A 27617-nucleotide genomic window follows, 5' to 3' on the forward strand; every position below is an offset into this window, starting at 1 on the left:
TTGCTTCTGTTATTCAAATATGGAAAAACCTCTCCTTTTCCAGGTAAATGAAGGGCAAAGAGAATGAGATCAGACAGAAACTCAGCATACAGGGGGAAAAAAATAAAGCAAAGGAATTGTACTGATAAAGGTGCTGGTTTTAGATAAATTGAACATATGACATGCCATTGCACAACTCACAATTCTGTCTTTATTTCTAGATGCAGTAAAGTGGGGAGAAGGATTCAGATGTAAAACTACAGCCTGACCATGCACTGATGAGGAAACAGCCCCATGTACTGGTTAGAAATGCATATTTTTCTTTTTAATTAAATGTTTTGGACGTCGATTTGATTTGCCTCTCTATCTGAATGATCACAGTTCAAGTCACTGTAACCATTTTGGGCCTGTTTGATGCCATTTCTGTCTGGAAGAAGCTCTCTATAAAAGCACAAACGTGTGTGTGTGTATGTGTTTGTGCAGGTAGGCAGGTTCTGGAATGCTTCCCTGTGATTTTAATTCCCTGGAGGGTGTGGACATGCTTTCAGATCCTGACAGCTCTGAGGTCAGATGGAGCTTGTTTGTCTTCTCTTTTTGCAGCTCAAGCAAACATTCATTTGTTATTGTGTGGAGCTGAGCCTTAAGCCGGGCTTTATCCTGTTGTAGCAACTAATTGGTGAGGAAATTGTGATTGTACATTTAAAAAACCCCCTCGGTTCTGGAGAAAAAGGTGCTGTGACCATTCCACCCTGATTATTTCAAGGTCAGTGTCCCGTTCTGCTCTCCAGCAGCGGCTGGGATTTCACCCCCCAATCAGGGCAGGGAAGGGCTGGATAGATTTCCTTGGATTTCCTAAAAGTTGAAGAGAAATAGCGGAAGAGCAGGGACTTCATGGTGGCACTGCCAACAACTGTTCACCAGGGAAAAAAGGCTTTGGAGCCCTGGAGTTATTTATGGCTTGGACTTCTCCAGGACAGTTTGTTTCATGGGATCTTAGTGCCCATGGGCCCTTCCTGTAGGGAGATGTGTCTGGAGGAAATAATCACTCTGGCAAGGGGGTTCTGTCTGTTTATTTAACTATTTTTAAATCCTATTCAGAAAAAAAGAAAAGAAAACCCAACCCTCCTGTAATTCTGTTTTCTTTCTGTTTGTGGCTGCTGAAAAGGGAGTCTCAGCTACCAATATATGCATTTCCCATGAACTTCATTTTCCCATGAGCTTCAAGGTGAAAGCTTTGCCTGTAATGGGAATTATTTACATCATAACTTCCTTTTGAGCTGACATTTTTTTAGGATTTTGTGTTCTGCTCGTTGACCTTGACTGCCATGGAGAGCAGGTTTCTTATGTATCTGCTGCTGAATTTCATTCTGTGAACTTTTGTGGTCTGTAAAATTCAGAATTACAAAGTTATTGACAAAATGTAGTTTGTCTGAATAAAATGTTTTAGGATTTTTTAAAAATTCTTTTATTATACCCACTGATAAATGGGCTTTTTCCATGACAGCCAGGAATTGTTCCAAGTAGAAAATAATTTACTAATTTCTGATTAGCCCCAGCTAATCAGGCAGGCAGTGGGATCCAGCTGCTGTGTAAGTCCAGATCTCCATAAAATCTGGTTATATTTTCATTTATCTCATTGTGGGAGCAGCTCTGACCTGAAAAGCTGACTTCCTTGTGTGTTTGTGAGTTCACTGATAAACTTTCCCTCTTTCAAGCCCATCCAGCTGGAAAAGCCACCATGGAAAGCTGGTTTTTGGGTATGAATGAAAAAGAAGAAAGATTTACTCTGTTTTTCTTAGTGGACAATCTCTGTTGTTTCTTGCACACCTCCAGAAACTTCTCCCACCTTTTATCCCCCAAACCTTCTCCTGGAGGATTTACTCTGTTTTTCTCAGTGGACAATCTGTGTTGTTTCTTCTTGCACATCTCCAAACCTTCTCCCACCTTTTATCCCCCAAACCTTCTCTCTGGGAGGGTGTCCCATGGGCTGAGCTCTTCCATTTCCAGGGAGAAACACTGGAAATGCAGGCACAGCATTCCAGGTGCAGACTTGAGCAGCTTCCTGCATGGAATCACAGAATTATTGAGGCTGGAAAAGACCTTTAGGGCCATCAAATCCCTCTGACTGCTGCAGCACTGCCGAGGCCACCACTCGCCCCTGTCCCCATGTCCCCAAGTGCCACATCCACATGGGTTTTGAATAGCAAGGAGGTCCTAAAGTGCTTCAGCCTTTGGAGCTGGAGCCTGGCTGTGCCTGCAGTGTGGATGTTTGGAATTGGAGTGTTTCTTCCCTTTGCACCCAGCTCCAAGCACCCACATCTCTGTTTTTGTGCCATTTCCTCTCTGACTGAACTCGTTTCTCAGGGCAGGGATCAGCCCCGTGACCTCCCTGCCCTGGGTGACCAGAGAATGAACCCAGAGCCATTCAGATGGGGCTCCAGACTGGATTAATCTGTGCTGCCCCACAAATAACTGCATTTACTCACACAGGGGCTTTTTATTTAAATGCACTTCTCTTTGTCAGAGAGAGGAATTGTAATTAAGAATTCATTGTGTGATGAACTCCCTATATTTAGAGCATTATTGGTGAATCTTTTCCTTTCTGAAACCTTTTAAAAATCTGAGTCTGAAACCTTTTAAAAGATATTTGGCAGTGGGAAAGTTGGTAATCGTTCATTTTCATTTAAAATTCAGGGCATGATATGTGAAGCTGTGTTTATGAGGAGGGTGCATGGTCCTGTCATTTTCTACTTGCTTAAAAGCTACATAAGTGGTTGAGGAAGCTCCCATCCTGAGCAGAAGAAAGGGCTCATTAAAAAGATTAGCTCATAGAGAACAAATTAAACTTCAGTGCCCTGCATAAAGATTATAATAACTGTAATAATAAATGAATTAATAATGCATTAAAGGAGAATTCCTCCAGTCAGCTTGTCATACGCTTATCCTTGAAAATTGACTTCAGCGAGGTGTGTCACATGAGCTAATGACCTTAACTGATGGATTTGGGATTTTTCCACACTCCAAAATCCACTCAAACCCATATTTCTGAATTTTTGACAGTTAGTTTGCTGGATAGACATGCAGTAAGTTGGGCAATGTGGTGCTGCAAGCTGGGGAGTAAGCTCTGGTTTTAACCTCAGGTCATCAGAACTGGGAAATCCTGAGCTCTTGGAAGGGGAAAAATTGGCAATCCAGGGCTGGGGGCTGCACAGCTGCACCAGAGGCGAATATCTTGGGCTGATGTGGGATACAGAATTTAGATGGAACTGAGAGAGAGCAGGTGTAGATCAGAAATTAGGAAGAAATTCCTTCCCTGGGAGGGTGAACAGCCCTGGCACAGGGTGCCCAGAGCAGCTGGGGCTGCCCCTGGATCCCTGACAGTGCCCAAGGCCAGGCTGGACACTGGGGCTGGAGCAGCCTGGCACAGTGGGAGGTGTCCCTGCCATGGCAGGGCTGGGATGAGTTGGGCTTTTATGTTCTTCCAACCCAAACCATTCTGGGATTCCACCTGGGGAGCTTCCATAAATCTGAAGGGTTTGTTCCCACTGTTATAAATATGAGATCATCAGGATTTAGGAATTAGTTACCAAATTCATAAGAGGCATCCATAGGGTTTAGTAGAGGAATTGTGGGTGCTGAGGCATCTCTAGACAGTAGCAAAGTGAGAGTTTGGGGATTTCTGCAGTCTCCCGTGGGTACAGGCTGAATTTCTAATGGTTATTACACCAGGGGAAAATTGAATTAAGGGAATTTATTATCCAGACATAGTAAGCCAAAGCTGGTTGTAAAATGCATCTTTAGGCACCTGGGTACCTTTCAAATTAATCCATTATTCACTCCTGAAACCCAAACCTGCTCCTCTAAACCCAGGCACTGCTGAAGATGGAGTTCACTTGAGCCATGAGGTGGATAATTTTTAGAATCTTGAAATAATTGAGGCTGGAAGGGACTGGGGATGTTCAAAAAGGAATCTGTGGGTACTAGATATTACAGGGAACACATGTCCTGTTCCTACAGAATCACAGAGTGGTTTGGGTTTGAAGGGGCCTCAAAGATCATGCCCTTGACATTTTCCACCAGCCCAGGTTGCTCAGTTTATAATGATTGTGTCACACTGGTGCTGCTCTGTGTCCTCAGTTACACCTGCAAGCAGGTATTTGTAGGTGTTGATTTAACACTGAGCTTTGCCTGTGAAAGACGTGAAAGCAAATTCCTTCTGGGATGCTTTTTTTATTTTTAATTTGAAAATAATTGAAAATGCGTCTCTAGTGTTTTGTTGCTTTTATTCGAAGGGTATTTTTTAATAAAAATCTCATTCAGCATAAAAAAGGACAACATCAATGGGGTTCTTATCAGTGCTTTGCATCATGTTAATACCAGAGCCAGCAATGAGTTCTGCAGGTATTATACCAGAACAAAGGAAATTATTCCAGGGATTTTATCTGAGAATATTTTGAGTTTGCTTGTCAAGCCAGGCAATATGTGCTCTGCTTTGTTTGCTGGCTGGTGTCAGAGCAGCTGAGCAGTTGCTGGAGTTTGCACAGGGATTCTTTTCTCTCCCTGCACTGGTTTGCTTTGGCACATCATTTGATCCACGCTGGGAAAATAGTGAGATATCAAATAAAAGTGATGCATTAATACTGGAACTGTTACAGCCCTGAGCAGCGTTGCCTCTGCACGTTTGAAGTGGTCACTCGGGGTGCTGGGAGTACAATCCCTTTTTTCAGCCTTCCCACGATAAGGACTGAGCAGTGAATTGTGGATTTTGGAGCAGAGCAGGTTCCTGCAGCAGCGGGTGAGGAGAGAAGCACAGCTCTGCCTGCTGGGCTGGATCTGCTCCTCCAAACCTCCCCACTCTGCTCTCAGGGCAGCACAAGGAGCTAAATGCTGGGGTGTTCTTAAATTTCCAGTAACGAGGCCGGGCTCATTAGCACTCTCATCAAATGGCTTTCAGTTGCTATCAGTCTGACTTGGATTTGAATTGATGACCTTGAGATAAAAGGCTTTTTATTCTATTACCCATCTCCTGAGCCATCAAGTCTTTAATATGCCGTGTAAAATCAGTTTTCAGATGGTATTTCTTTTATATAATATCGTCATTTGTTACTAATGATGTCTGATTTGGGGTGCTACAAGCTATAATTGTGCACAATAGTACTTTTGTTATTCCTATTATTTCAGATTTATCTGCTGTATTACCAGCTACTTGTAGACACAGAGCAAATAGATTGGTAATAGAGTGTAATCCAGTTTTATATAAACGAGTTAATAAAATCACATAAAAATACAAAGTTAGGTTCAGCATCAGCAAAGCTCCTCTGTTACTTCAGTAAATTGAAGTATAAAATTCTGCTTTGATGCTGAAATTTTTGCTTTACTGCAAAATGCTATATGGGACCACCAAAGGTATGGAAAATGAAGGAAAAATGAGTAAGAATATGTAATACAAACATCACAGTGAAGGAAATTTATTGCATGCCATCCTTTTCCTCCTGAAGGCTTTTCCCTGAGGATAATATGGAGAAGATCATGTTAAACCCCAATGTGAACAGGAGGGTCAGAAGTGTAACAAGGGAGCTTTTCCTCTTTTGGTTTTATGTCACTGTGTTTGTTTGGGAAAGATAAAACTGGGAGCACTGGGATAAAAAGCTGCCTTTAGGGAGAGATGCTTTGGGATGTTGTCCGTGTATGGACAACTTATTGTCCACAGTTGTTCTGGCTTGGAGGTATCCAGTATGAATCTGAAAAGGAAGATACTCCAAGGCTGGTGCTGCAGCACTTAGCAGAGCCAAATTAAATGGTTTTCTTCCAGAGGAGATATTAACATTTCTATAAGATGTTATTTATTGGGTTTTGACATTAAAAAATAAAGGGTAGAATGCAGATGTGACACAAATTTTAAGGGGTCAACCAGCTGAGCCCTCTGGAGCCCAGAGCACCCCTGCCTGCAGCACATTTGGTCATGCCAAGGTCATTGCAGAAGCTCCCAGCAATGGGGCACAGCAGCTTTTTTGGAGATAAGGTATGAAAATGATTAATTGTAAAGCTCAGACAGCTTTCCATACTATCTGTCCTCAATTTCCCCCTCAGTAGATTAAGGCAGCCACTGGTGGTGTTCCCAAAGTACAACTGATTGGAGTCTTCTTAATTAAAGCTTGTCATGTGCTGGAATATTGCTGCCATGTCCCTTTTCCCTCTCTCTTCATGGAGTGAGCAAAGCTCCTCCTTTCTAAGTCATGATTTCTGAATCTCACATGGATAATTGCCTCCTGTGTCCTGTGGTTAACATCTGGTAATATTTCCCCAAACACCGCTTGTGTCTGGCAGCAGCCTCTCCTTGCTGACTCACGCTTGGCTTTTATCCTTTCCAACCTTTGTTTTCTAAAAAAAACCCTTATATTTTAAAGCTTGCCCTTGGTTATTCCCAGAATAAGCAGGGAATATATATATTTTAATTAAATTATGTATTAATTATATATAATATATTAATTATACATTATGTACTATATAGTATACAATATATTAATTGTATATTATAATTAATTCTTTATAAATATTTAAAATATTTTTTATTAAATTATCTTCATTATTTCAGAGTTTTTTATTGTCAGCCTTTCTGACAAAACAAGATATTCTGTAACCTGTGAACGTTAAATGCTGTTGTGGTTTCCCACTGCCTGACATCCCCAATCCCTGCACGGGGATGATTCCCTGGCCGTTCCCTGCCTGCCCTGGGGACATGCCAGCTCTGGCAGCACCAGCCCTGCCCTTCTGTCCCCAGTGCAGTGCCCACCTCTCCTGCCTGGGACAGGTGCTGGGGTGGTGACAAGGCGATGCTCACACAAGTTGTGTTTGCTGGGAGCTCCTCAGGGATGCCCAGGATGCTTTCCTGGGCACAGTGCGGGCTGAGCAGGCTGCCAGGATTGTCCCTGCCTGCCCAAACCAGCCCTGGCAGCAGCAGGAGGCTGGGGCTCACTGCAGATCCTGCTCCTCCCTGCTGCTGCCTCGCCCCAGCCCGGCCTGACAGAGATGTGACAAATGACTCGGGGCTTTTCTTTAAATGCTGCTGAGCTAATGACTTGTTCCCTCCAAACCCTTCCTGTCAGGCCACATCATAAATTGCTGCAGCAGAAGTTGTTCCTGAGCAGCTCTAAGATGGATCGTTGTTCAGTCGTACCGACAGCCCGTGGGTTTTAATCTGTTTATTTGGCTGTACCATCTCCTGTGGCTGCCTGGAAATAGGATTTCCATCTCTTGGAGAATTCTCACTTTGCATATTTCCTCACTACTCTGTTTGAAAAAAAATTGATTTTTTCTTTCTTAACACTTCCATGCCAAGCTTAGCATTTTTTTATCCTGCCAAAAAACCAAAATCCTTGGTTGTGTGTGAGCATGGCAAAGCAGGGCACTGAGTTATTGCCTGATGCACCTTTTTCCCTCAGTGCAGTTGCCAAACCCCTGCTCACCACACAGGATTTTCATGTCTGAAGGGTTTATATTGGAGTTTTTATCTTCAGGAATGTTGGAGACTTCCTGGGAAAGGGGTGTTCCTGGGGTCCCCCAACACCTCTGGGTGCTGCTGTGCTGTCCTTGGGGCTGCTGGGGCAGAGTTTGGATAATTCAGCATTTTCAGTAAAAATCTGAAAGCCCAGCCTGGAACTGGGTAAATTGTAAATTCACCCTGCAGATGCTAACAGAGGCATTTTCACCTTTAAAACCTCTGTCCCTGCACAGGGCTAAGGGTAAGTACAGGACAGGGATTGTTCACTGCCTGGAAGGATTTGGATGGAATTTATTTTCTTTAACAGGAAGGGCAAAGCCAGTTACCACCGGAGTTCATTCCAAGGGAATTATTTCATATGCACATTTAGGAAGAGGCAGCCCTGAGTGCTGTTGCCTCATTAAATCCAAGGACTTGGGTCCCGTTATGGCTCTCCCGGATTTCCCAGAGCCTCCTTTCCCTGGATTTGGGGATTCCCAGAGAATCCTGGCTGGATCCTGCATGGGCTGAGATGTGGGACAGGGGCTGCTGGGAGGGATGAAGGCACTGGAATGGGGAGGATTTTCCCTGGGAAGAGGCAGCTGAGGAATGACCAGGGCTCTTTCTGGCCTTGGCTGGAGCTGCCCACGAGGTCTCTGTCACCAGCCCACAACGGGGACAGGGCTGAGGGGACACCACTAACGAGGGACTCAGCCAGGACACAAGGGGACAGTCCCAGGAGACAAAGGGACACTGTCTGCACTCGTCATCCCTCATTTGGGAGTTAATGAACGAGGCACGAGGGCTATGAAACCTCTTCCACTGGGCAAGGAGAGCTCTCCACCGAGTTCTTGCTGCTTAATGATTTCATTTTGGGTTTGAGGGGCTCTTTGTTGCCGTGCAGGGGTTCTGGGCAAACTGGTTTTGGGGGAGGGATTGGTGTTTTCAAGGATGCTTCATGCCTGTGCTATAGAGAAATGCTTATTTTTCTTAATTCTTTCATGAAATCCTGCAGATTAATGATGCAAAAAAGGCTTTTTGATCATCTGTTGAGCTGCTGTGCCCCTACAGGGTGGTTGTTTTCATTAACCAACTCGGGTTTACAGTTCTACAATGCAGATTTATGTTAAAAAGTTAATGACAACCCTAGAGCACAAAATAACAGGGAAAGCAACTCTCTCCAGGTAATTAAAAATGGAGCCTTTCTGACAAAACAAGATATTCTGTGGACCTGAAAGGCTGTCTTGGTTTCCTACTGCCTGCCATGCCCAGCCCCTGCACGGGGCAGGGCTGGTGCCTGTTCTGCCTTCCCCAGCAGGCAGGAGATACTCCTGGGTTACTCACAGCCTGCCTGAGCTGCCAGCAAATGCTCTGAGATTTGCCAGTCAGCTGCTCTCAAACAGAATTTGCAAAGTGTCTTTTTTCTCAGTGGAAGCACTGGCTGGGGTTTCTTTCTTTTGCAGCTCCCCTGCTTGCTAGTGGTGGAGGGGTCTGGAGAGCTGGGACAGGCTGCACAAGTGTCAGGAGCCTCATTTCCTCAGCAAGCTGTCCCAGAAAAGAGAATTTATTTTTTTTCCCCTTTACCAAGTGAAAAAACCCCACAATGCTCATGAATCCAGTCCATTTCAACATTATAACCTTTATCCCCCCAGTCAAGATGTGCAGTTTTTGCCAAACCCCTGCTCATCACACAGGATTTTCATCTCTGAAGGGTTTATATTGGAGTTTTTATCTTCAGGAATGTTGGAGACTTCCTGGGGTCCCCCAACACCTCTGGGTGCTGCTGTGCTATCCCTGGGGCTGCTGGGTGAGGATGGCTCAGTCCCTGGGGCTGCTGGGGCAGAGTTTGGATAATTCATCATTTTCAGTAAAACTCTGAAAGCCCAGCCTGGAACTGAGTAAATTGTAAATTCACCCTGCAGATGCTAACAGAGGCATTTTTACTTTTAAACCAGCATTTTGGGAAGGAGTGGCTTTACCAAATCTTTCTGTATTTTAGCCTTGCCAAGGCACTGGTGGAACACCAAACACCCAAATTCAGAAAGCACTGGCAAAACCTTCTGCTTGTTCCTTGCTTTGCAATGAAGAGCAGTTCTTGCTGCCACTCATTAAAGGATTTCTTCAGCCAGGGGGCTGGAACATGGACATTTATCTCCCTCAGATGGTGCTCTTGACAGGTTTTTTTGGATCTCCCATCATGAAGCCTTTGGACTCCCTGAGCATTGCTGGCCTTGGCCACCCCCGAAACTTTATTTTCCCTTCTTGCAGGAGCCATTAAGGATCAGTGAGAGAAGGTTGCCTGGTGGTAGGATTAACCTGAGCTTGGGTTTCTCGTGGTTCTGTTCAAAGTCATTGTCTCATTTGCAGAAAGGTGAGCTGGAATTTAGAACTGTGTCTGAGGGAGGTCAGATCCTCCTCTGATCCCACAGGAGGCAAGAACCAAGGTCTGGATGCTGCTGATGGATGATGATTGTGCCAGGAGGCAGCAGAGGAGTGTGTGCCACTATTTTGGGGAGAAATACATGAGGAAAAGATCGGTGTCTTACAGGAATTGGGTTTTTTCTGTGTGTGGGAAAGGGATTTGCAGAACAAGTGGTTGCTTTGCTGCAGAGTGGTAGAACTGCAAAGAACAGAGATTTTCAATATTAAAATATCTAATTAATACCACTGATTCTTCGCCTTGCTGTGAGTTAAGTGTGCTTTGCAGATCACAGATGTGTATTTATATGCAGAAAGAATAAATCTTGTGTTCCACGTGCTCAGGTAGGAGCTCTGACATCAGAGCACAGGCTGGCACCCTGATCCTTGGGGACCAAGCTGCTCTCATCCCTGAGTTCCTTTTGGAATCTTATTTTGGTATTCATCCCTCCAGAATTCCATCATACCTCGTTTCGTTGAGAAGTGTGACATAAGGCATTATCTTAATTAGTGATTAGGGATTGTTAATTTGTGACTGTTCCTGTGGGGAGGTTGTGCAGTTCCCTGCTGGGTTGCCCAGATTAGTGACCTGGATGCACTGGGCATTATTTACTTGTTTTACAGCAAGATATGGCAGCAAATCTTTCATTCCTCTTCCCTTGGCTTTGGATGAATCATCAGATTTCTCTGACTCAGTTGGGTTGGGTTTTTTTGTCTCCAAGTCTGCCACTTTCACCCATCTGCAATCCATTGAAAAGATGGATAAAAGAACTTCCAGGCTTTTATCTCACCAGGAAGTGCAGAGAAGCAGCAGCTTGGTGACGTAGCACAGGCAGGTGCACGCTGACTTCTGCTAGAAAATTCAGAATAACAAAAACAATTTACTCTTTGGAAATGTAATTGATAAAAAGGTGTAATACACCATAGATTGGTGCAGGGTCTTCTGGTGAATCCAGAGATCCTCCTGGAAAGAACCTGATCCTCTCTGTAATTTGCAGGCTTGAGGTGGAAAAATGAAGATGTAGAAACATTTCATGATGATCTAAGAGAAATTGTGTGAGAGGCCTTCATAGCCTAGGATGGACTGGTTGGAAGTGATCTTACTTGAGTGTTAATTATTTACACACTAATTACTCAAAGGTTGATGGTTCTTTCAGTAATTTGGCTGCATACAATTTATTGATAAGCTGATCTTAACAGAACCCCCAGAAGGTGAAGGCAGGTGTAGGGACTAGGATGCTGGTAATTACAAAAAAAACCCCAAAATAAACAAACAAAAATATTTGGAAAAGTTTCAGATAACTCTGAGAGTCTGTGACAGAAATGAGCAGAGTTAAGGAATTAATTTAAAAATATTAAAAATATCATTTGCTCTGCTGTAACAGAAGACAGAATTTATGTCTTTCTTGGCCAAGTTCAGCTGACTCTCTTTAAAAGAGGAGTTAATTGAGATAGGGCAGAAGGACAAACTCAGATATTTTAGGATCACCCTTTGCAAGTGCCACATACAGGAAAATCTGGTGCTAAACACTTTTCCCCTACAGAAGTGGTTCTGCTGCCATCTGAGCCATATTCCCAGCTCCGGGATGCATCACCCTGCAAATTGCAAAACTCGGGATTAAGAAATGTGCCTTGAAAATGTGCCAGCCCAGTTCCTTAAAAGGCTCCCAGAGAAGATGAGTCACTGCTTAAATGGCCACTCAGTGCATCTGCAGAGCATTTCAGATTAAATTCCCTGGAATTGTCAGGCTCCCTTGGGGAAGCTGCCCAGGAAATCTTGGAGGAAAGGAGGTGCCATCAACCCAGGAGGAGCATGAGGGGACAAGAGAGGTCCCAGAGCCATCCAGAGCAGTGAGGAGGAGGAGCACAGGGGCTGCCCCAGGAGGTTTGGAATTTCTGAGCTGGTTTGGGGGTCTCAGGGCTGGGTGATGACTGGTGTCACCTGAAAGGGGCAGGTGTGAGATGTTGGCTGGATCAGGGCAGGCTTTGGGAGCTGTGGTGGTGTCAGAGCACTTTGGGGAGATCTTTGTGATGTGTCCCCACAAGACTGAGTTGGTGTTTTTTGGTTTTGTCTGTCTCCCCACCTTCCCTTGGTCTCTTTGCAGTTGTGTAACTCAGAGCCTTGGTTATTGCTCATTTCTGTGTAAGGTCACGATTTTTGTCTACAAAGGCAGGATTTCTGGATTCCAGTCTTAGCTCAGATGTTTTGTGGGTTTTGTTGTTGCTGTTACGATTATTTTTCCTTTTTCTTTTCTTCTCTCTCTTAACAAACCCTGCTTTCTCAGTCTCTCAGCTGTGCCTGGTGTCCCCTCAGAGCTGACGGGCAGAGCTGAGACATCTGAGTTTATTCTCAAGTGCCTGGTACTTTCTGCTTCTTAAAACACCTCTAAAACAACCTTTACTGGAACCATTCCTTTGACCTTTTCTGTCTTCTGGCTCAGAGAGGAATGAGATTTTTAGCCACAGGTTTGCTGACCTGATGCACCATCTTTCCTTTGCTGAGTGTGTTTCTGATGCATTTGAGCTTTGAAAAACTCAGATTCAGGTGCTTTGCGTGGACCTTGCAGAAAACTCTGACTTCCTGTGCTGAAAATCAGATTCTCTCCAGCACTGCTTGGATTTTCAGTGTCCTACGACAACCACTTGGAAGGTTGAGCATTCCCAGCTGGCACGAGGAGGTGCATCCCCAGGGCTGTGCAGAGTCCCAGCTAATGAGCTCCAGATCTGGCTGCTCTGGGATGTGCCAGGTTTTGCCTGGCAGCTTTTTTTTTTTTTTCCTTTTCTTTTTGGCTCCTTCTGAGGGAAAGCAGCTTCTTTCTGTCTTTGTAATAAATGGGGACAGCTGCACATCGAGGCAGTGCCCTTCCAGATTCTGAAGATTTACCCAAACTGTGCTGGAGTTTCCTGCAATTCCTCCTGAAGGTGAGAGTCAGACTCTGCTGGGATCTCTTGCTGACTTTGATGTTACTTTAGTGATGATTCTACCTTTGGCTCTGTATGGACAGAAAGCAAATGCCAATTTTTTTTTCAGACAGAGATCCTTGTAGGGATAAAAGTCTCTGATTTTCATCAGGAAAAAACAGTGATAGGACAAGGGGAAATGCTTCAGACTGAAAGAGAAGAGGGTCAGTGGGGTGTTGGGTGGGAATTGTTCCTTGTAGGGTGGGCAGCCCTGGCACAGGTGCCCAGAGCAGCTGGGGCTGCCCCTGGATCCCTGGCAGTGCCCAAGGCCAGGCTGGACACTGGGGCTGGAGCAGCCTGGGACAGTGGGAGGTGTCCCTGCCATGGCAGGGGTGGCACTGGATGGGCTTTAATTCCTTCCAACCCAACCCATTCCAGGATTCTGTGCCACATTTAATAGGACTCTATCCTAGCTTTTTGTCATGAAAGCTCAGACTAAAAGAATATAAATAAGATATATATTTAAAAATATTTTCTGTATCCTTTTTTATATCTTGTTGATTTTTGTTTCTTTTCTGTTTTTTTTCTCCAGTGTTATTTTTTCCTCCTCTTTTCTTATTTTTTTGTTTCCCTTTCCCCCCACCCCCCCTTTTTACTGCCAAGTTGCAGGTTTCCCTAATCTGTGAGGTACACACCAGACTTTTCCATTAATTAACTTTCCTCCTTTGACAACTGCATTTCTTGCCACTCCAAGTTTTGTTCTTCCTCCTCCCTCCAAGCTTTGCTCCACCAAAACTTCCCAGCCCATCCAGAGCATCTCTGCTTTATAATTACTTTACATTTCTTTATGGCTTTTCTTTAGGCAGGGGAATTGCATAAGTTAATATGAATAATACTAATTATTTTGGATCTGTCACTGCACGGCTGATGATGAATAATGCAGATGCTGCTCTGCTGCTGGATGCAGTTGTTGGGGATTTTTGCCTTTTTCTCCTCATCACCTGCCTTGAAGTATTGTGACATTGGATGACACGGATAAACTGGGTTCTGTAATTAAGGTTTATTTTAATGAGCCTGGAAAATACTCCGTTTTGAATGTTCTCATGTTTTAAATGTGGTTTAATCAGTCCTCCAGTTTTCCTTTCTGCTCAGTCCTCTGCTGACATTTCTCCAAAGGAATAACAGGATAAATATTCTCCACAGGAATATCAGGAGGGCAAAGCTCCAGAATGCCCCACACTGGCATGTTTAGCTTTTCATATTAATGACAATAATTTTGTGCATTAAATCAATGAATCTTTCCCATCTATCTGTGGAATGCAAGGCAAATACCACTGAGGGGGAAATTTTAGTGCCTATGGATTTGACATTTCTAATAGAATTCACCTTATTTTCCATGAGCATTGGGGTGATTGGGATTTTTTTCCACTCCTGCTTCCATAAAAGAAGCTTTAATTCTCCTTGTGCAGGCTTTTTCAGCTGCAAAAAAATGAAATTTGATGAAGGCAGTGACTGAAACCACGGGTTCCTCACCCCCTCACTGTACACTCTGCCCAGAATCCATGGAAAAAGCACAGGAAAAGCTCTGCTTAGGTGGGATCTTATTTCCCCCCACAGTTTGCCAGCAGAGCTGCTGCTTGCTGGGTTAAAGAAAAGCCATTTCTGAGTGGTGGGTGAGGAATTTATGAATATTCAGCTCCTCTGTCTGAGCTGACAGAGAGCTCTGAGAGCCCTGTCCATAACTGTCCAAACTGATATTTCCAGACTGGATTTCATCCCCTTCAGGCACCAAAACTTAAGAATTTAGCAGCCTTTTTTCTTTTCTTTTTTTTCCTCCCATCCCCTCCCTCTTTTTTCCCCCCCATGGCTGTTTAATATTAAAATTCTGCACCTCATGGTGGGGAATTCAGCTCCGAGGGGATGTTAATTATCAGCAGTGCAGGGTCCCAAACCCTCTCAGGAGCAGCATTTTGGATGGGCTGAGGCTGCCCAGATTTGCTCTGGCAGGGTGGAAAGCTCAGCCTCATACTCAGAGCTGATTCCTGCAAAAGGAGGCTGTGGGAATCCAGCTCTTTCCCAGGAGGAAAAGTTGGAAGGATGCTCCTACAGCTCCAGAAAGGTGATTTTATTCTGTCTTAGACTTGGAAATAAATCTGAATTTATTTGGCTTTGGTTCAGCCAGCTTTCTCTGGGTGTTTGGGAGTGGGAATGGTGCATTTCCTGCTGTAATTTTCTTCCTCACTAGCAGGTGAAAAGGCTGTTTTCAGCCAGGGAAAAAAAAAAAGGCTGTTTGTTAATCCTTCCTATAGGAGAATCCTTTGAAATTTAGCAACTCAACTTCCCAAAGTCACAATTTCCACTCGGGGATGATGTCTGCTGGTAAAAACCACCTTGGTGTTCCCAGAACATAATGAACTCAAAATGTATTTATTGGCTGTATGGCTTCAATTCAAAGACCTTTAAATGGGAAAGAAAGAAGGAAAGAAAGTGGCCAATTTTCCCAGCAGAAACATTTATAGTGGGAAGAAATAGTTTGAAAAATTTGATTTTTTAGCCTGAGGCCAAACAGAGCAATCACATATAGGATGAATCAGATGGATTTCATGTACAGAATGCTGGGAAATCTGCTTTGAAGCATTAATCAAGACTTTCATGTTATGATTTTTAGCTTTGTAATTACAATCATGCAGTATTTACCAAGTGTGAATAGTTCCATTGCATGGATTTGTTATCAAATTGGATGTGGGGCTTAATTTAGATTAAATTCAGGAACTCTGTGTCTGGAAATCACTCAGTACTTTGTGCCTTGTAGGCAAAAAGTGCAGAGGAAGAACGTGAGAAGGAGAAGAGGAAATAAACACCCCAAACTGCAGAGACAATACACTGGTTTTTCTCTTTTAATTAACAAGAAGGGTTCAGGTATGAGAATAGAAAGAAATCAGCTTGAGGTAAATTCATTGCAAATCAGAGGTGCACTGCAGATACCAAAAGATTAAATACTCCAAGCAGAGTCCTGTGGAAGCTGGGTTTAGGAACTGATTATTGTGAGGCTGAGCCTAAGTAATAAGCATGAAATATTAATTAGGCTCCTGGTATTCATGAAATAAAGGTGCTTCAGCATTAAGAAATGAAATTGAACCAGATTTAGAGGAAATATTTCAAATTATTTTGTGCAATCGGCTAACGCAAATATTGACTCCCTGGTTCATTAATACAAATAAATTAAATTATTAGGGATTAGTGGCCAGTTTAAACTGGAGAGAACCCAAAGCAGGAAGATTTAACCTTTTCCCTGCTCATGCCTGACATGGGATAAGCAGCAGTTGTGCCTCCTGCACTGGAGCACTGCTGCTCTCCAGGGAAGCCTTTGGTCAAATTAGTCCCTAATCTTTGGTAAATTACCCACAGAGGCTCCTGTGGGTAAATGCTCTGATCAGGGATGGGATGTGCACAGCAGCTCTGCTCTGCTCAGGCCTGGGTGTGATAAATGAGGGAGTTACAGCAGGGGAAGTGAAACCTCGACTGGTAGAAGTGGTCTGTGACACTCAGACGTGTCCCCAGGCTTGGTTACACACAGTGCTGGGATGGAGGGATGGATGGGTGGATGGATGGATGGATGGATGGATGGATGGATGGATGGATGGAGAAGATGGAAGTGGTGGAGTGAGGGAGGAATGGATGGATAGATGAGGGAGGGAGGGAGGGATGGATGGATGATGGATGGAAAGATGGATAGATGGAATCATGGATGAATGGATGGAGTTTTGTTGTCTGGGTCCTGGTGGAATGAGAGAGGGAAAAGCACCAAATGAATGAGGAATAGGGAGGGGTTTGACTCCCTGGGTGAGGAATTGGAGGGGAGGGGACGCTGCACTGAGAGGAGGATCAGTGCTGCCAGTGTGACTTTATCCTGCCTGTCCCATCTCTTCCAGGAGGAAGGGAGCACTGGAGAGCCCTGTGTGGTGTCATTGTCACTGACTGCTGCAGGAGGGACAACCCTGGGCTTTATCTCAGCTGTTTCATTCCATCAGCTCTGTTGCTCCTGTCAGTCCCTCCAGGCTGGAGCTGTGGCTGGAGCTCCTCTGTGGGTCCTCCCCCAGGCCCCTGGCAGCAGCAGAGTGTGAGGAACCCCAGTGATTGTCACTGCTGTCCTCCTGGTGTCACTTCAGCTGCACTGGGCAGCCCGTGGAGGCTGGGAGCTGAGTGAAGAGCAGATGTGTGCCCTGCTCAGGTCTTCCAAAGTGTAGAATTCCATTCTTTTCACCTTGATGAATACCCTGGGCACTTACTCATCGTATTTGGGGCTTCCACAGTTAAATTCATAATTTTTACAGGATCACAGGTGCTATCAAGTCTCTTAAACCTCCGTGTCACAGTTGTGAACTGGTTAACAACTTTTTGGTTGACAAGGCTGGTTCAAGCATCCTTTTGTCTGTAATGAAAAGCCTGAATTTCCAGGCAATTTTTGGACAAATGCATCTCAAAATAAGGCTTAAATAGTACTTTAAGGCTGTGGTTTCATGTACTGTTATTAGAATAGACCTGTGTATCCGTGGGAATTCCAGGGATTACATTCATTGCACACAGGTCCCTTCCTGAGAATGGTATGAACACGAGCAGGTGTCCAAGACAGGAAGAAGAAGGAGCAGCATGACACAGAGAAGTTCAGTAAGACCATAGGTAAAGTCTGTCAAAGCTGGAATTTGAATTTGTGAGAATTTCCAAAACCATCTCCTTAATTAAAGACACCACAGTGATTTGGGAAAGGGAAGGGCTGCAGTGACAGGGTCAGATTTGAACTTTGTAATCCACATCATCCTGCCCCGAGCTCCTGTTCCACCTTCCTAAATTTCCCCAGAGTGCAGAGAAGTGCTGGTTTGTGGCCGAGGCTGCCAGAGTCCAAGCCCAGGCTGCCATGGCCCTCAGCTCCCCTCTCCTGCCTTGCTTTTGGCCCAGCAATTTTCCTCGTGCACCACAGACATCATTAAGGACCACTGGCCCAATTCCTTGCTTCATTATGGATGACAAAATAAAACATTAATAGGCTTTTTAATACGAGCTGGGAGTTAAATATTCATTATTTCTTATTACTTCAATGTCACTAAGCCTTTGATGTGCTGGAACTCCAAAACTCTTCTCCCTGCTCTCCACTTGTACCCTTTTAGCTGCTGAGTGTGAAGGGCACTGGGGCTTTGCTTGTGGCTCCTTTCTTGGCTCAGCAGCTCCTGGGGCTGGCCCTGCTGATGGATGGGATCTGGGATGCATCCTGAGCACTGCCTGGCTCCTGGGTGAGCTTTGGCTCTGGGCTCTCTCCTCCCTGAAGGCCACTTGTCTGTCACTGCTTGTTTCAGAGTCACAGGACCGTGCCATGGCTTGGGCTGGAAGGGACATTAAATCCCATCCAGGGCCATGGCAGGGACACCTTCCACTGTGCCAGGGTGCTCCAGGCCCTGTGCAACATGGCCTGTGTTTAAAATTCATGGAATATTGAGAAATGGGGGGGAAGTTGTTGTTTTCGGGGGAATTTTTACTCAGAGCTTAGTTCACACTAAGGTACCGCAGTTATCAGTGGTGTAACTCCCTGACGGTGTGATCTTACTTCTGCTGAGGGAAATAAGCAGCAATTTGAAAATCAGTAATGAAAATGGGGTTTTAAGATTGGGCAAAGGTGTAAAAGTTGATTTTATTTATGAATTATAACCATTAATTATGAGGATTGTGTTCATTGGCTTGTTATGAAGTTGCATCCTGTGGGTCTGGGCATTTTCAAGTCTGAAGTTCCTCACAGGCAGGTTAAAGGGAATTCTACATCAGAGACATGATCTCCCCAGAAAGAAACTGTACATTCTGCTTTGTGTGATTAAATAATTTACAAAATGATTTAATTTAAAGTTTGATTTGAAAGCAAACTGTTAGGTTTGTGCAAAGGCAGGCGTGCAGTGCAGCAGGCACCTGGGGAGGTGATTGCTGTTCTCTGTGGGCTGGAGTTTGGCTGTGAATAGTAAAAAAAAAAAAAAAAAAAAAAAAGAGGTTGAACCAGTGATAAAATGAAAGATATTTTCATTTAATATAAAAAAAAAAGCTTCCACAAAATCCAGATTTCTGACCCAAATGCTGATTTCTTACTCCTGGGTGTTGTGTTTACAACCAGCAGTAGGGCATGGGTGAAGTCAGGGTGTAGGGAGGAGCTGGAATAGCACCAATCCTAGGGACAAACTCCAGCGCTTGATGAAAAAATAATACAATCAATTAATAGATAATCAAGTGTTAATAATTGAAGTGAACTTGGAGATGAGCGTTTTTAATATTTAAACATTATTCTGATAGATGAAAATGAATCACAGTATCACCTTTCTGTCTGGAGGGATGCTGGGGAGGAATTCAGGCCTGCTCCTTTGCACAGTGGTCTGAAACACACTTGAACATCAGCTGATGTTTTGTGGTTCAAATGCATTTCCAGTGTGTTATCTCCATTTTTACAAGCATCCAGGGAAAAGAGCTTCAATATCTGCAATGAAATACATTTGAAAGGAGCTGGGGTTTGCTTTTGGTGGCTTTGCTTGCTTGTTTGTTTTGCTTTGGGTTTTTTTTGGTGGAGTTTTTTGTTGGTGTTGTTTCATTTGAAATTCGTTTCCTTGCAATATTTCTGTAAATTGCTTCAACTAATGCTGCAAAAAAATCCTGCAGGATTGCAATTTTGGTGTGTATTTTATTCATCAAACCTGAATGTGGGTGTTAGATTTCCTCAGTGGACTGGATTTTTTTTGCTAAGGGCAATGAACAACTTTGGTAAATTCAATAGGTACCGGGTCACCAAAGGAAGCAGAGCATAAACTACACAAGATTACCTTGAAAAAGGAGTAAAGAAGGAAGTGTCTTTATCTTAGAGTCTGGTTTTATACATGCATGACTTTTCCAGATTATTTTAACCTCATAAATTCATAGAAATTAATATATTTCAGTCTTGAAACTCAAATGTTTTCCAGCTCCTTAGAAAAACCTGTTTCTGTTTGTCCCCTTTCCCAGTTCACCTCCCAACTCTAAATGCAATAATTTATTGGCAGCACTTTGGATTCCAGTAGTTGGTGCTTTATTCAGTGGCTCTGCAAGAAAGGCTGGGATCAAAATTTGGACTCAGGAGAGAATCCAGAGGTTTTTATCCACTCATGGAGAGAAGCAGTACACTCCTTCTTGGAGAGTTGTTCTGGAAGACATTTACAGGAAAAGGTGGTTGAAATAGTTTGGAAATGAGGACTGTGGCAAAGGGGGAAGGAATCTGAATCTCTGGGAAAAAATCTTTATGAAATGGCACCCAGTTTTGTGTTCCTTGTTTTTTCTCCTGACCTGCTTTAATCTTGTTTTAATTTTGTTTTAATTTGTTTCTTTGGTTGGGGGGAGTGTGTGGTAATGGAGGTGAGTGCTTGACAGACAATAAATGTAATGACAGTAATTAACATTCACAAAAGGTAATTCAGGTGGGGAAAAAGCTCAGCAAGTCTAATAAAAGCTTCCACAGGAGGATCTGCCTCTATAATTCTTGAGGGGAAATACACAAAAAGAAAACCTAAAACCCATTCTGGGATTTTGAAGTTAGCCCTGGAGACAGGGCTGACAGATTTCTGGTGGTATTTAAAGAGAGCAGAGCATCCAAATCCCTGGAAGTGTTGGTCCCCACCGTGTCAGATGCCTGGAGGAGTTGGTGTCCTGCAGGGATTGGGGATTTGTGCCCCTGCTCTGGGCTTCAGCTGCTCAGAGCTTTCAGCCTCCTGAGTCCCGAGGTTTTCAGTGAGCTGTGCTGAATGAAAGAGAAATCAGGGAATGTTTCTTGTGCTCTGCAGAAGGCAGAGCTGGGCTGGGGAGCTGGATGGTGTGTGATGTTCAGACAGCTTTTAGCAGGACTGGTCCTGGGCTGGCCTGTACAAAGTCACCTCTGACTGTCTGTTCTGGGCATGTCATCAGTCACTGCTGCTCTGTCTGCTGGCCATCCATGTCCTTCTGGACAGATTGATGTCACACCCCATCCCTGCACCGTGACCAATGTCATAGGAAACAATGCAGGAAGCAGATGCACATTATTTCTTAATTATTATTACTTTATTGCCATCTATAAATAATTTCTCTTATTTCCCCCTCCAGAACCAGGCTCCTATTTGTTTTCTTTTTTCCTTTTCTTGTTGTTCCTCTAATGGGCTGTCTCAGCTCCACAGCCATCAGAAATCTTGGCTTGATGAGGCTGCTATGAAACATTTAAAGATTTAAATTATCAACTCAGAGGGAGAAAACCAGTGATGCATGATTAGTTGAAAGTTTTAAACATAATAGTCGTATTTTTCATATGCATGTACAGAAATGGCTTATGTCAACTGTAATGTGATTTTTAATACATATTAATAGAGTCTGTTGCAATGTGGATGGTTTGAACACCTTTTGGCAGATGGCTGTGGTATTAGAGAATGCACAGTATAAATTAGTCATTTAGGGAAAGAAAACAATGCTGGAGTGTTAATGTTGACTGTGCTCAGAGATGTGGTTCCAGCACATCACTCCTGCAGCCAGCAAGGTTAGAAGCAGGATTAAATTTGCCAGGGAAATGAAATAAATGAACAGATAAACTCCAGTGTCAGAAAGGAGCTCGCTGCTGTTACAGCTTGTTCACATCCCTGGCTGGGTCCTTGTCTTTTGGCTCCTGTCCCTTCAGAGGTCAGATGGTGCAAAGCCAAGGCTGGGCTCAGTTCATCCCTGGAGGGTTGGAGGGGAGCAGCCTCTCCCACGTGGAGCCCCAGGGCTGTGAGGTTCAGGTGTGATGTGGAGGATGGAGCAGCTCTGCTGGGAGGAAGGGCTGAGAGAATTGGGATTGCTCAGCCTGGAGAAGGCTTTGGGATGACCTGACTGTGCCTTTCAGTGCCTAAATGGGCTCCAAGAGAGCTGGACAGGGACTTCTGCGAGGGCCTGCAGGGACAGGACAGGAGGGAATGGTTTCAGACTGAGAGAGAGTAGGTTTAGGTGGAACATTAGGAAAAATTTTTCCTGGGGAGGCCCTGGCACAGGTGCCCAGAGCAGCTGTGGCTGCCCCTGGATCCCTGGGCAGGGCTGGATGCAACCTGGGACAGTGGAAGGTGTTCCTGCCATGGCAAGGGGTCAGACAAGATGGATTTTAAGGTCCCTCCCAACCCAAACCCTTCTCGATTCTCTGTAATCACTGTCTTAAAACTGATGTAAGACATGAAAGAAGCTGATGGCTGAGCATTGTCTCCTTTTTGTTTGGTGCTGTTCAGAAAACAGAATTAGCCAGTGATGAATCTGCGAGTCCTGTAAGTGTATTCCACCTTCCAGGTAGAGGCCTGACAAATGGCAGGGATTTTGTAGGAAATCACTTTAGCAAACGCTAAAGGGCACTCATCTCTGAGCCAGAGAGCAGCAGCTGCTTGGGCAATTTATTGCTGTGCTCAAATTCCTAATCGAGGAGCTTGTTTGTAATCACTGCCTGGTAACCTGGCATGGCTGGGGGAGTCCAGAAAGAGACATTTAAAAGCAATCTGCATTTTCTGCCTTGGAAATCTTCAGAGCCGTTCTCATTCCCTGAGTTTCCAGCAGGAGAGGCAGTAGCTGTTGGCTCCTGCTCCGTCAGGATGATTGTCAGGGCTCTTAATGAGCTTTGTGCAGAGCGAGCGCTTTCGGAACATATGTGTGCACTGAGAACCTGGCTGCTGCTGCCTGGGCAGGCAGCTCCACAGGCAGCCTGCCTCTCTTGAGCCTCGGAGCATTTCAGTGTTCCCAGACACCCGTTTGGAATTAGGGATCACCCCTACCTCGAGCTCATCCCTTTGAAGGTTTCTCCGTGGCAAAGCCAAAGTGGAAACAAATCCTAGTGTGAATCACGAGGTGTGAGCAAACTGCTTCTTTTTACTGTGTTTTCTCTGGAAGGAGAATTGTGCTCCAAAGCTTTGAGAAGGAGCTTGGCGAGGTGAGGTGGTGGCTGATGGGAGTGCACAACAACAGGCTGACAGGTTTGCGCTGTGCTCTGACACGTCGTGTCAGGGTTGCTGGAGATGGAGCCGAGCTCTTTGCTGGAGATGCAGCAATTGCAGATGGAGTGATATGTAATTTACTGAGCTGCTTGTTAATTCTGCGAGGTGATGAAATCTCCTGGGCATATAATTACTACAAATGTTTACTTGACTCTACCACATAGCTTGACATTATACTCCACAAGTTTGTACCTCACTGAAATTATGACCTGGCTATAAAATGCCACTATTAAGCAGCAAAACATTAAAGAAGTATGGATGAGAGTAAAGACATTTTTAAAAAGCTTTCTACGCCTTGGAATTACAACCATCCATCCCATCTCCTGCTGGTTACACACTTTGTAATAGCTATTGTTTCCAGGGCTGGGGTTTAATTTTCCTCAGCACGTTGGCAGCGCTGGTGATCTCAGTAACAATCCTCCCAGCAAGGCTGCGAGGCTGCGGGGAGGCCAGCGGGGAGCAGCCTGACTGACAGATATTTGAAGCCTTTTTGTGCTTCAGGATTAGTGAAACGTTCCCAGGCAGAGCTGCTGGGGTGGGTGTTACGTGGGATCCTGCCTCTGTCACCTGCAGGGGAGCTGGGGTGGCTTTGGGGTCAGGTTGGTGACGTTCCTCCCTGCAGGTGACACTTCAGCCTGTGATCCCTGAGGAGCTGGGGCAGAGGAAGTGCCAGATTTGCAGTGAAATTAAAGCCACCCTCTCACTGTTGGTGGCTGAGTTGCTGCTCAGGGGCTTTTCAGTGGCCCAGGTCAGCCCCAGAGTGCAGGTATGTGTTTGAGCTGAATATTCTGGGGTGTAGGGGTCAGCAGCAGGTGCTGGGTGAGGCTCTGGGATGTGTTCTGCAGCACTATTCCCATCTACACAGCACTCAAAGAATCACTGAGCTTGGAAAAACCCTCCAGGATCACTGAGTCCCAGCTGTGCCCCATGCCCACCCTGTCCCCTGCCCAGAGCACTGAGTGCCACCTCCAGGGATGGGCTCTCCAAACCTCCCTGGGCAGCCCCTGCCAATGCTCCTCCCCCAGTCTAACAACAGATGAGCCCCACTTTGCACCAGTCTGGACCTTTTCTGGAGTCCTGGATTGTCCCTTTGGATAGGGAGAGGTGGTGCTAGAGACAACATCCAGCTCCTGGAATGGTTCCTCCTCACCTGCAGATTCCTTTCAGCAGCCCTGGAGCTGATTCTGCAGCAGGTGAGAGGCACTCCCAGACGCTTGGGATGCCCAAACTTGTCCTGGATTAGAGAAGCTTAAAGTATTTGTTGAAAACACTGATTTCTCTGAGTGTGAAAGTGGTAACCTTTGCGCCCAGTAAGCTTCTGGGAGCCCATTTAAACATTAGCCAGGCTGAGAATGGAAACAACTTTCACTCTAATAAAGCCAAAGTTGCAAAATTAGAAATGCTGTTATTGCATAAAAAAAAAAAAAAGCAGACACAATTATGAAACAGAACCTTCATGTGTACCTGGATTGGGAGCTGCTGAAGGAATTACCTCCAAAGGAGGAATCCTGTTTGTCTTTGCTTTGGTGAGTTCAGCCTGACAGTGCTTGGATTTTGGAGAGGTCTCCTGGGGGTGGAAGCTCACCTGGATACTTCATTCTTTATTTTTTAATTTTCTGGCTGCTCCATAATGCAAGGGGCATTTCAGAACAGCTCTCAGGCTTCCCTGATTCCTGCAGTGATCTGAAGGATCTGTGTGTGTTGTCAGCTTGGATTTACCTGCCTGGTGCCCAGGAGAGTGCAGTGGCTTTGGTTTATGGTGAATGGATCTGAGGGAAGCAGAGGGAATGGGGATACTCTTTTCTGATTTTCTGATCCTCTCAGGAAGCACACAGCATTGCAGTTCTTTGGTGATGTTTATAAATATGTAAATCATATTAATCAATCCCCCCAGGAAAGATTTTTCCTGAGACAGGGAACAGAGAGTGGTCCCAGCCCTGTTTTTCTTCACCAGTTGCTTCTGTTCCTGGAAAGGCAGCGAGGTGTTGTGGTGCATGAGTGGAATTTGACAGGTTTCCCATGGAAACAGAAGATCAGATTTTTATTTCTTCTTTGCCAGTGAAGCTGATGTCAGTCAGGAGCATCTGTGCTGTCCTCAGAGGATACACCCTGGTGTAGAGTGGAGTAAAAGAGGGCTGAGTCTTCCTGTGCACAGGTACTGAACACTTTGTACAGTCTTGTCTGCCTTAATGTATCTTATTTATATATATTTTTTTTAAATTGCTTGGTGATATGATACTAATATTTCTTTTTGAAATAAATTCCCTCTGTGTCTCCAGCCTGGGGAGTTCAGGCAGGTTTGAAATACACTCAAATGCAGAATTTGCTGCTGTGCTCTCTGATCCCCCCAGACTGTCACTGCCATCACAGGCTCCCCTGTTCCCTGCTCAGGGACTGAGATCCAGACTCTCTTTCATTTCTTCCCCAGTGAGTTTCTGCTCCAGCCTCACAAATTCTCCCAAGTCCCTGTGCTGCCTGTCTCTGCTCAGCACTGATCCCTGCCCAGCTGCATTCCCAGATTTTTCTGGAGCCATCCCTCTCCCAGGATGTGTTCCTCGCTCACAGACGTGGAGCAGCAGCTGCTCCAGCCTCGTTTACCCCCCAGCCTGGTGAAGCTGCACAGCCTCGTTTGCTGTTGCTCTCATTTCCTTGTGTGCTCCTCCTGCTGCCTCCTTTTTCCTGAAACCTCCCTCTCTCCATCTCCATTTCACACTCCAATCCTGTGCTCCTCTGTGCTGCTGCTTCTCAGCTCTTTATCCCTTCAGCCCCATGGAATCATGGAGTGGTTTTGGTTTGGAAGGAACATAAGGAACATAAAAGCTCATCCAGCCATGGCAGGGACACCTTCCACTGTCCCAGGCTGCTCCAAGCCCCAATGTCCAGCCGGCCTTGGGCACTGCCAGGGATCCAGGGGCAGCCCCAGCTGCTCTGGGAAATCCATCCCAACCCTCACAGGGAGCTCATCCCTTGCTGCTTCCTCATTTCTGCATGGAGGGGGACCCCGAGTGTCTGTTGAAACTGCTTTGCTCAAAAAGCATCACATTTTTGTTTCCCTTTCCTACCTCCAGTGCCAAGCTGGCTCTCATGAGGAGTTGTGTTTGGGTTTTTTTCACACTGACTTGGCTCTGCTGTTTCCACTGTGGAAATAGGTGAGAATCTCAGTCACACCTGGACCTGGCAAAAATGAGTCAAGCCACCTCTGCTTTATGAAACATCAGCTGGAGCTTTTCCCCATCAAATCCAGCTTTGCTGGCGTTGGGTCAAGGCAGCTGCCTTTAATGCTGTTCCCAGGGTTACCTGCTGGGAGGAGCAGAGGGAACAATTCTGTGCACACCTCTGGCAGAGTAAACCCAGTGCTTCCCTGATCCTGCTTGGGAAATACCATAAAACATCCCAGAGGCATTGCTGGACCTGGCTGCTGACTAGGAAGAAGTTCTGAGAGCAGCAAATGTGTAAGAAACCTGTTTGAAATCCGTATTTCTCAAGAATTCTCTCATTCACGTCATGAAACTCACCTCCATTTCTTGTCTCTGTGTAAACCTGCTTAGTATGAGTTGTGATATCATTTACCTGATTTACTCCTCTGTAATTGGTGGGAGAGAAGGGAAAAAAAACCCCAAAAATCTCTTTATGAAGTGCTCTGCCAATTTACCACGCCATAAAAGAGATGTGCCATAGTTAGTACTAAGGTCTAATTATGTAAATGACATAATTTAATAATCATTATTAAATCCCAGCTAGCTTTATTTCTTTTCCTCATTGTTGATGGTTGTCCTTGATAGGAAAATGTCGTGATGCCTATCATAAAAATTAATTTTTGTGGGGATTTCACACCATTGCAGGGGCTTGGAGTGCAGGAGGCCTTGGAGGCTGATTCCTCTTATCGTTGCAAGAACAAATGTTGTCCACAAGGAGAGCAGGGAGGGGAGAGAAAACTCTCACAGCAGCAAATATTTAATTAAAAAAGCTGCTTGGGCCAACTAGTTGTGGCAGCAGCTGCTTAAACAGAGATCTGTCCTCTAAATAACTTCAGCTAAATAAAGGGAGGAAAAGGAGAGTGGAAGGGAAAGCTCCAAGGGCTTGTGCTGTAATTGCAGGAATGGGTTTCATTTCTGCATTTTGGTTCTTCAGTGGCCATGAGCTCCTTCTCTGCCTGGCTGCAAGAACAGGATGCTTCAAGCTCTGGGAGTTTTACAGAGGAGAATGTCAGGAAAGCCAGTGCATCACCTGCTGCTGTATTTGAGGTGTAAAATGTCTCATGAGGAAGGCTTTTCTGCCATGCAGAATAAATCAGAGTTTGGTAGGTACAGAATTAGCTCTTTTCTAGCTTCAGGGAGCTAAAGGAGAGGTAGCTGTGTGTCTCTACTGCAGCAGGGCATAAACTACACCAGATTATCTTGGAATAAGGAGTAAAGTAGGAAGTATCATCATTTTAGATTCTGGATTTATGCATGCATGACTTTTCCAGATAACTTTAACCTCATAGATTCATAGCAATTAATATATTTCAGTCTTGAAACTCAAAGGCTTTCCAGCTCCTTAGAAAAATCTGTCTTCTTCCCTTGTTGCCCCAGCCATGGGGAGTTTTCTGCATTTAATACCAGAGCCTGGTGAGTTCCCTTTGCACCTTCTGCATCTGCCAAGTTGTGTTCTGGACTTCAAAAGTTCATTTATTGAACATGAAATGTTATTTATAATAACATAGTCCCATTCTTCAGGAAGCACCTCAGAGCATCCCACAGGCTCCCAGCTGCAGTTTCAGCTCCATAAGAAATGTTTGACCAAGCATTTGGGCTGGGCAGGAGAAAGGA

General features: G+C 44.9%; 1 protein-coding gene across 13 annotated transcripts in view; it reads left to right on the forward strand.

Annotated features, from left to right (window-relative positions):
* Positions 1 to 27617, forward strand: part of CHL1 (cell adhesion molecule L1 like) — a 122365-nt gene that overhangs the window by 30447 nt on the left and 64301 nt on the right. For 8 of the 13 annotated variants that reach the window (XR_010368756.1, XM_064433109.1, XM_064433098.1 and 5 more), the window contains one exon: positions 201 to 281. The exons of 1 other annotated variant lie outside the window; for it this stretch is intronic. The gene's annotated coding sequence lies outside the window, so the exon portion shown is untranslated. Of the gene's footprint in view, positions 1 to 200; positions 282 to 11610; positions 11763 to 12778; positions 12800 to 24865; positions 24962 to 27617 lie in introns of those variants that run through there. 4 more of the 13 variants (XM_064433099.1, XM_064433103.1, XM_064433105.1 and 1 more) reach the window with 3 other exon arrangements.

This window comes from Passer domesticus, chromosome 9 (genome assembly GCF_036417665.1).
Source record: "Passer domesticus isolate bPasDom1 chromosome 9, bPasDom1.hap1, whole genome shotgun sequence".
In the NCBI taxonomy this organism is placed as follows: domain Eukaryota; kingdom Metazoa; phylum Chordata; class Aves; order Passeriformes; family Passeridae; genus Passer; species Passer domesticus.